Source organism: Apodemus sylvaticus, chromosome 7 (genome assembly GCF_947179515.1).
Source record: "Apodemus sylvaticus chromosome 7, mApoSyl1.1, whole genome shotgun sequence".
Lineage (NCBI taxonomy): Eukaryota > Metazoa > Chordata > Mammalia > Rodentia > Muridae > Apodemus > Apodemus sylvaticus.
In genome coordinates this window covers 128,924,750-128,933,417 of record NC_067478.1, presented here as the reverse complement: position 1 = coordinate 128,933,417, position 8,668 = coordinate 128,924,750, and the positions used below count along the sequence as shown (strand labels likewise).

General features: G+C 43.9%; 1 pseudogene; it reads left to right on the top strand.

Annotated features, from left to right (window-relative positions):
• Positions 1 to 7,751: 7,751 nt before the first annotated feature.
• Positions 7,752 to 8,100, top strand: LOC127689859 (eukaryotic translation initiation factor 1-like; annotated as a pseudogene).
• The last annotated feature ends 568 nt before the right edge of the window (positions 8,101 to 8,668 follow it).

Below are 8,668 nucleotides of genomic sequence, written 5' to 3'. Positions count from 1 at the left end.
TGTTTGCTTTTGGTTCACTCTTCAACACATTTCAGTCAAAGGATTTGGCCCTGAAGGAGCCCTGCACTCCACTGACTTCGGGGCAACCACAGGTGGTCTAACTCTCATGTTTTTATGGCTCATAAACCTTAGTACTTACTTGATCCCCAATTTCTGGCACCATTTGGGGAAGCTGTGAGGCATGGCTATGTCATGAGACTGAGGCTTTGAGGATTACAGATTCTCTATTGCCTCTCTGTAAATCAAAAGTATCTACTGTCTCTCTGTCTGCCTCTCTGACATTCTCTCTCTCTCTCTCTCTCTCTCTCTCTCTCTCTCTCTCTCTCTCTCTCTCTCTGTGTGTGTGTGTGTGTGTGTGTGTGTGTGTGTGTGTGTGACTCAATTTAGTCTCTCTGAATTAGTAAATATAAACTGTAACCTGAATCCCTGAATCACACCTGGTTACGCTAAGGAAAGTTGTTTTCCTTAAGGGCTCCCTGCGTGAGGCCTGTAACACAAAAGGCCAATTCCTCATAAAGCTTCCCTTGCTATTCAGGTGGGCCTGAGATAGCCTGTCTGCAAGCAAAATCAAGAGTCAACAGGCGGAACTAGATTAACTTGTGGGGAGGAGGTAGCTAGGGACCAACTCAAATGTAAATTCTACCTTGCCCAAATACTCATCTTTCTGGCAGGGACCTAGTAAGATTTTTCAGATGTAAATATCTTTAGTCTGGGCTATTGTTTGGAAACTATCTGCCCTGAAAGGTAGTAGACTAGAACCTGTGACTGGAATTTCTGGAATGCCTTCCTTACCATAATAACATAAATGGTTGAAGCAAAGCAGAATTTTTTGTTATAAGATAGATTTTAACATATCTATATTTGCTTAGTTAGGCCATGTCTCAGCTATAAGAAAATAAGAGAGTTTAAGAAATTGCCAAGTGAGATTTATCTGCTTCTAAATATATGGGGAGGTCCATTATTCCCAGGAGACATTTTTTCTTTTGCCTCTGTCTGTAAAATATCATGTTTACAGACCTTCACTGGGCCACTGTGGCAACCAGACCAACTGAATTTCCATATTATCCTAGACAAGTAGGAGACTCAGCCAGGTTGCCTAATTTAGTGTTTGCTATTTAATAACTTTCAATGCCAAGCCTCAGATACAAACTCTGAACCCAAACTTGTATCTTTAGCTTCCATGCTGTGACATGAAAATGCCATAGCTCATGATGCAGATATAGGGTAGAAGGCCTCACTGCAAGTCCTAGGAAGGGAGGGGACTCCACTAGCCTGCTAGTCACCTTAAGGAAAGAATAATGAGTCACGGTTGGACAGGCAAGCAGCAAGAGCCCCCTGAAGAAAGATGTCATTCCCGCTGTTATGGAGAGAAAGGCCAATTCTCTAGGGACCCTTTGCATCAACAGCCCCATAGCAGCTAAGAGAGGGGGAAAATGCTATTCAATTAACTCCTCAGCTGCTGGTTCAGCTTCTTCTGCGCTCACTGCAGGCTAGGAATTTGCCAAGGACTCTGCTTGCATGCAGGGTGCCTCAACTAATGACAGGTAGTTTCTTGCTTGTGTGTAGACTAATCTTTCTCATACTTTCTTTTCTGTACCCTCCTTAGCCTTTTATTTCAATGTTGCTGCCCACAAACTTCCATGTATTCCCAGCAAACTAGCTTTCCTTGAAGCCTTTATAAAGGCTGGATTCTCATTTTTGAAGACCTGTTCTCTTGGGATTTCAGTAGAATTTCTAAACCGCCACCTTCTTTCCACCAGTGGTTCCAAACCAGCCATGACCGCTTTGCTCATTTTCTTTCACTAATGTCTGGCTAATTCTCCATATGAGTTCAGGAATTCAACCTGAGGCTCAGTCTTTCTCTGTCTCACCATAAAAGATTATGTCTGCGTTAATTGTCTACAGTCCTGCTATAAACAAAAAATATACAAAATGCTTAAGAGTTTCTCTAGAAAATGGAAAATGAGGATGTCTCTAATCTATACACAAAATGCTGACAGAATGTCCTGAGACGAAAGCTTCAAGGATGTGTTTTTAGGCCCTTCTGCTCCTCGGTTTGGGAATGACCTCACTAGGCGGACCTCCTCTGAGGTTTGGAAATTACCTCACTCAGCATCAGTTTGTTTATCGTGAGCAAAGCACAGCTCTGCAGAGAGGGATCCATCAGATGCTAACCCAGCCGACTGGCAAAAGGATCGTGCTTCTCTAAGAAACCTGGTTTAAGGTTTCCGTCTCAATTGATTTCTGTTTCTCCTTCAATTTTGAAACATAACGCCAGGGCTATAATAAACATCTTTACTCCAGTAAACACTCTATCTCTAATTCTACAATCACAAAGTCCTACTTCCTAAGCTTTCCGCTTTGTTCAGCAGTCATTTCTGTAGCTTTTACATTGTACCTGTTTCAGACCAGTCCAGTCTGAATCTAACCCCTGCAGAGTCTCGTTCTACCAGTAAGTAGGAACAGCTCTTACTGGTAGAAGTAAGAGTACTGGACTCAAGTTCTGCACAGCTAGACCTGGGCATGGTGTGCTGGAATGTCTCATCAAGGGTTCACTTATATGGAAACGACCGGAAAGCTGACTTTGCTGACCTTTTTTGGCTTCATTCACGTCTAAGAACACCTGCCTCAGTGTCTTCATTTAGAAACAAAAGGATCTTTTTTCTGAACCCTGGCCGATCCTTCTGTTGTTTTTTTTCATTTTGTGTCACTGATCTATACAACTGTTTCATGAAAGCAAGAGACTTCTATTTCACAAGACAAAAATAATTCTCTTTTTAATTAAGAAAAACTTTTTTTTCTTAGCTGGTAAAAAAAAAATTGAGTATATAAGCAAACTTCAAGATGTCTGTTTCTAACCAGAGGACTACCTCATCCTTCCCAATTTGGAGAAGGTGGATTTGACGATGTGGGAGCTGTACAAAAATAAAGTGGGCTGGAGAGGGGAGTAGTGTTTTTATGTATGTTGGTTAACTTAATAAAGTAAAAAATATTAATAGATTGTATATTCTTAATTAAAAATAAAATTGAGTCCACTTTGTGGACTCCCAGGGAAAGATAAGAAAGATAAGATAGACATGTGGTAGAATGTATCCATAAACAGTGTGTGTTCCTCTCCTGGCATCTAACTACCTTTATCCGTACAAAGGAGGCAGGGCTGAAGTAGTAGCAATGCTTGTCTGTTAAATATTCAAAGCTGAAGGCTTGGACTCAGCTAAACAGATGCATTGATAGTTTCCTATTGAGAATCCCCATTACATTGCCCTGTGGGAAATTCTGTGGGACATTTTCTTCATTGACCTGAGCGGGTGGTCCTGGGTACCTAAGAAAGCAGGCTAAGCAAGCTGTGAGGAGCATGCCAGTAAGTAGCTCTCCTCTGTGGCTTCTTCTTCAGTTCTTGCCTCCAAGCTCCTCCTGCCTTGAGTTTCTGACCTGACTTCCTTCACTGATGTTCTGTGACCTGAGAGATGTAACCTGAAATCAGCCTGTTCCAAGTTGGTTTTGTTCACATCATTAGAAATCTTAACTAAGGCAGTGAAGGTCTCTGTGATTGCTGTAGACTGGATAATGCTCGGTACGATGTATTAGTGGCATCTCCACAGCTTCCAGCAACTGAGGTCCCTCATCTAGTAGCTGTGGTCCCTTAAGCATGAGAACAGGCACTGATGGGAGGTAGCAGCAGATCAACCTGTGAGACACCAAGCACTCTTAATATCCTGTCTGCCCCATTAAAGCACAGGCAGCTTTCTTCCTGACGGTGGGTCCATCGACCCTCCCTTAGACCATTTACATTAGAAAACATCTAATTGTGTTTTGCTTTTCTGCCCTTTGAACTGTTCATTGCCTCTCAGTACCTTGCCTTTGTTATAACTCAGAAATATCTTTCCTAAAGACTTGAAAGTCAGAATAATAATTATCAAGACAGGGTCCTATCTTGCTTGCAGATATGTAGGAACCCAACTTCAAGAGAAAACTTCTAAACACAGAAGGACAAGCCACACTGAACAACTCTCTGTCAAATATCCTCCAGTAACTGCCCACTAGCACATCCTGCTATCTTAATGGAGTCCATTTTCTTCCCTAGTGCATTAGATTTGATTGCCACTGCAGGAGTTAAGTTGTGGAAAAAGTGGTCAACTTCAGTTCATCCAAGTGGCCAACCTTCCATTTGGTCATTTCTTTTTACAAGAGAACCTTTAGTAACGACTCCTTTCTTTCTTAGTGGTCTCCCTCTCGTGATTAAGTCCTTAGTTTAACTAAATGAGTCAAGCAAACCTGACCAAATTTTTGCCTCTAGTTTCCCAAAGAAGCATTCTTTCTGAATTCAGTTTTCACTTTCAGCCCCTACTGGTCTTTCTCCTGCCCCCACGCTGGGTTCTTATCTCATTGTGGATATGCTCCTGTCCTCAGCACCTATTTCTTCTCATCCACCCTGTCCAGAAAAAAACTCTCTTGCTCTGGAATGAAATATTTTACATGTGATTTCCCCAGAGACTCATACACACTAGTGTTCTTGTTGAGACTGTACATGAAATTAGATTCAGCTATCTGAACTAAAACATTTACGCTGTAGACGAGTGCTTTCATTAAGCAGGTAGCTTATGATGAACCATGTCATTTGCAGAAATGTCGCCTAACACCCAAGAAAGGCCCATTGGGTAGAAATGGAAATGTCTTATAAACATGCAAGACCCAAGATTCTGGCTGTGTACAGACCCAATGATGTCAGCTGCCTAACTGGTTGACACTATTTTAGCCTCCTGTGCAGTTACCTGAGTAGTTAGTTGAGTAAAAGCTCACCTAAGGCTTATGAATGACAGGTTGCCCTGCAGTTCTCTGCCTTATTGCACCCAGTTCACAGCCCCACCAGCTTAACCTGCACTTTCACGATGGAAGAACAGTAAAAAAGCTTTGGGGTTGACTTAACAATTCAGTGAGAGAACGCTGAGTCCCAGAATGATCTCAGAGCAGAGACTCTCCACCTACTTGGGCTCTTCAATTTCAAACAGACACAGTAGGATTACAAACAAAGCTCTCTATGCTTGAGCACACTGCACACCTTCTACACAATAAGGGAAGCTATCTGTGGTCATCTGACACTGGATCTAGGTGGAGACATGATGCAAACAGGCAGCTCGGCCCACCAATAGTATAGAGAACTTGAAAAGAGTAAAGACGTCTATTTGAGGACCTGGTAACTGAGAGCACACTTTGTGCCAGCCTGCCCAGCCCAGGCACTACATCCATCACATGGATTCTCTATATCCGGGGGGCTCCTGGGCTAGTTTGTTTGCAAGGGGAATTCTGTCAAGGAGACTGGATCATTTTTAAGGGATGGAGGGAGGTGACTGCAGCATAATTGCTGCCCAAAGGCAAATCAATAGAGCTGTGAAAAATCAAGGTGCTCATCTCAAACTCTTCCGCATCCCCCCTGCACACAAAGCAGAAAAACCTGAACTGAATGAAAATTCGATGTGGTTTCCACTTTTGTCAGAACACTTTTCTTAGCTTTCTTCACAAGTTCACTAACCAAGGGAGGCTTCAGTGGGTAGGCATATGGGTGTAGTAGGGAGAGAATCATTCTAGCCATTAATATTTCCTTACTGGCTTAGTAACTTAAAGGGAGAAAGGAAGAAAGGAAGAGGAAGCACATCTGTCTCCACGGCTACAGTAAACGGCAGAAACATAAACTGGTTTAATATTAAAGATAACTTAGTGTAGGTATTTATATGTAATGACTGAGAAAAAGGAACTTTATTATTGAGGCAATCACTTTTGGTTCTCCAGCGATACCTGTAGGCATTCCTCTTGCTATTGTTCTAATGATGTCCTTTTGGTTGTTTTTTTGGTGTTTTAGACACCACATTGTGCCTGTACTTGATTAAACTGCTCTAATCTCCACAGCAGCGGTGGCGGCTTGAGATCCTCACTGCCTACTCCACTGCTCGACCATCTTTGCTACCCTAGACCCAGTGGCCCTCACGTGGGCCGCTCTTCCTGGCCTTACATGATTGGTACGCTTTCTCTTCTGCAGCTTTCAGGCCCGGATGTTATCTCTCTCCTGGTGTGGCAAACTCCATACTCTTTCCCTACTGCATTTCTTGCTAGGGAATATTAAAAGTTCTGCCTCTGTCTCCCTGCCCAGCAACTTTATTTACCAATCAAAGCTGAGGGACAGCGACCTTCAGCACCTTACATACAGGGTGCAAAACCCCGTGTAATTTGGGGAACCCAATTAAGATAATACAAACAATGAACCAAATGTTCAAGATGACATGTACACAAATACAAACACAAACACACACACAATCACATGCTACATGTGCACTTTTGCATACATGCACACCACACATGCACACATGTGTGTTCACTCGCACACCAAATGCATACCTGTTTACACACACACACACACAGTTTCTGTGACCAGCAAGTCCCAGCAGCAGGATGTAGGGGGAAATCCTCTTGAGCACTGCCCTGTCCTGAAAATGGAAGGAGCCATCAGGTTCCTTCATAGGAGCTGAAGCTCCGTTCTTAGTTAGAAGGAAGCTTCTTTCATAGTTATAACACAACTTTCCACAAGGCTCTGATTTGTCAGAGGAAAATATGTCTCACTCAGAAAAATGGCTACTTTGTACTGGTACCAGAATTTACTTGAGAAGTTTGTTAAAAATCAAGATCCACAGTGTCTTGTCTCACAGCAGATGTTCTGTAAAGTGAGCAGTGGCTGGCGTGCCTCCTTTCTTCCCCATCCCCCCTTTCTCCCTTCTCCTTTCCCCTTCCTCATGAGATGACTCTTTATATAATTCTTACCATAACCATACATAACAGAACATGCCTGTTTACTTAGACATAATGGGTTTTGACCCTGACTAGGGATCAGTGGAGCCGCAGTGTTTTTCATGGGAGTAATGGGAAAAAAATAAGCTAACTTGATCCACAGGGCAGTCAGGCAGACTCACAGTCATTTTACTGATAATGTACTTAGAATATTGGCCTTAGGGACACAATCAAAGGCCCGCATCCCCTGCCACCATTCCATCATGGGTGGGTGTGGGTCATCCTTGGGGGTAACTGCCTCTCAGAGGGAGGGGTTCACTCTTATTTAAGAAAGTGTGAAAACCTTTCTCTCTCCGCCCTCCTCTTTCTTGCAAACAGGAGTGGTGCACACGGTGGCACTGCTGTTTCCGTACTCATTCTGTGCTGTGCTCCCCCAAAGATGTCTCTCAGGACTGTTCCTAGAGTGGGCTGTGTCGAGGGTCTCCCAGGGTCTGTCTCACTGCTTGCCTCTGCTTCTGTGGCGGTATTCACGATTTGTCAGAAAGTGGTAAAATCTCAGATTTTAGAGTGGGCTGTTAAAAGTGGCTTAGCCCAGGTAACTAAAGAAGGCCAAATCTCTATTTTCCAGACTCTCATTAAACTCAATCTCAGGATCAGAAATAGAATCTGCAGTTAATGATAAACAAGCTGTCCCTTCTGTTTGCCTTTTCCGTGTGCGTACCTCCTCCAGGTGCTTACCACCAGTCTCCAAGTCAAGCTCTGGACCTTGCTTACTCTAGCCTTCTAGCCACTGCCTCATTAGTTCTTCTAAAATGCTATCAGTGCCGTCCACTGTTCACTGAGCACTGAGGACTCAGCTGCCTCACCCTCGAGCCCCCTCGCTTGCGATGCCCCCAACCCCACCCACCCCTCCCGCCTTCTCCTGAAGCTGCCGTCCGCAGTCTGTTTCCACCAAGGAAAAGGAATTGCCTCATATGTCTGCTACCCAGAACCTCCACTCTTTCGAACCCCTCGCTGGTGCAAGTAAGGGTGATGACCTGCTTCCTGCTGGTGCTGAGGATTATATCCATGTAAGAACTCAACAGAGAAAAGGCAGGAAGACCCTTACAGCTGTCCGATGATTATGATAAAAAGAATCTAGTGAAGGTGTTTGAGAAGAAATCTGCCTGCAATGGCACTGTAATTGAGCATCTAGAATATAGAAAAGAAATTCACCTCCAGGATGACCAGCACAAGGACACACACCAGTTCCTGACAGAGATCGGACTGGCCAAGGACGATCCACTGAAGGTTCATGGGTGTTCAGAGCTTATGGCTTTCTGAAGCTTAAGGGAAGGATTTCCTTGCAAGGAGTAGAATTTCCCTTCTGTCCCTTGTCACAAGTTTAAAAACCTCACAGCTTGTATAATGTAATCATTTGGGGTCCGCTTTTAACTTGGACTAGTGTAAGTCCTTCATGTGATAAACTGAAAAGAGCCATGCTGTGTAGTCTTCAATTCCTTCATTTAAACAAGATAAGCAGGAAGCGCTGGCAGTGTCCGCTCTGAAACAAAGCAGTAACAAGGTTTCAGCCAAGAACCCAACATTACAGGAGGCTACGTCTGACCAGAGATTCCATGGAACTCCCTCTACACACTCCCCTGCCTAGGAGAGTGTCACCAATTGAACCGCCCACATGACCACCAGAGAGAGTGTAGGTAAGGCTGCCCCAGCTGTGTCACTAGAGAGAATCTCTGGCAGTAAAACGAAACCCTGGAGTCTGACCAGGTAGGCAGAATTCAGAAAGGGTGACCTTTCCAGAGGAGTCATGGACATCTAGCTCACCACCAGGGTGGTCTTTTTTAAGCAGATCTATCCATGCCAAAGGATAGGCAACCTGGTATCAGTTAAA